Here is a 1,237-nt window from a genome sequence, read left to right as displayed (position 1 = left end):
TGGCGGTTTCAAACCCCTGACATTTTGGTTAGCAGCTGAGCACATACTCACAGCACTACCAGGGCTCCTACTACACCTACTCCTTACTTATCAACTGTCTTGTTATCTGATACTTCACATTTACGAACATAGTAAAAAATCTGCTATCCGACTGTTCTGTGCATTAATGACATACACCTGGCAGTAATGAATGCTGAGGTGTAAGGCGAGAGTAACACTGGCTGTGACGGTTCAGGTTATGTGTCAACTTGGCTGTGCCGTGATACTTGGTTCGGCGGTTATGTAATGATGTAATTATTTGATGATGTAGTCATCCTCCATTTTGTGATCTGGTATGGTCATCTTCCATTTTCGCATCATGCTGATTTTTGCATAACAGTTTGGTCTTTGGAACCTGGCCATGTTGATAAGTGAGGGATTGGTATGTTATTATTACCATTTTATGAATGTGATATCAGAGTCAGAGACTAAGAAACTTATTCCAGTGGCAGGAAATGGCAGAGCAGCAGTTTGAACTTGTCTGGCTCCAAAGCCACTGAGTTTTCACTGTGTACTGATTTGAATTGCCTGCCTGCCTGCTCTCTTAGTTTGGTGTGACAGCTCGAAGCTCTTAAAGGACAGTGTAACTCCTCAGCTCTTTGGACTGCTGCAGCCCAGAAGTATGAAAAGAGCGTGGATAACAGGCTCAGACAGACCTGGACTGACCTGGGGGCTGTTCCTTAGTCACTATGTGACTTTGGGCAATTTGACTTCTCTCTTTATACTTCCACTTCCTTATCAGTAATATGTAGATAATAACAGTATCTGCCTCACAAGATTATTGTGAATATGAAAAACAGTATCTATAATCTAAGGACTCCGCCTCTCCCCACCTAATGCATTTTGGTACCCACCACATACCTGTCCCAAGAGATAAGTATTGTGACTTCCCAAAGTCTAAAGAAAGCATTTGTTTTACTCCTATTGGATGCAAGGAAGGAGGGCACACTCTACTACACCAGAAAAAAGAAAGAAAGGAAAAAATGCTTGGCCTAGCTAACTACAAACCATCCTCTGTTACAGGGGATCCCAACTTGGTAGCTGCAGATAATTCCGGGCAGTGGAGTTATTTCAGCATCTGCAAATTTGCACGACCTTCAGGCATTGTGAATAGGCTGAATAAATATGATGTCTTGTATGTATATCCCATAATGGTTCTTCAATGGTAGGTAGAGGACATTTCAGTTAACAAAATATA

The sequence above is a fragment of the Orycteropus afer genome, unplaced genomic scaffold (assembly GCF_000298275.1).
Source record: "Orycteropus afer afer isolate SDZICR_OR568_19922 unplaced genomic scaffold, OryAfe1.0 scaffold00018, whole genome shotgun sequence".
Classification (NCBI taxonomy): Eukaryota; Metazoa; Chordata; class Mammalia; order Tubulidentata; family Orycteropodidae; genus Orycteropus; species Orycteropus afer.
This window is presented reverse-complemented; position numbering follows the sequence as displayed.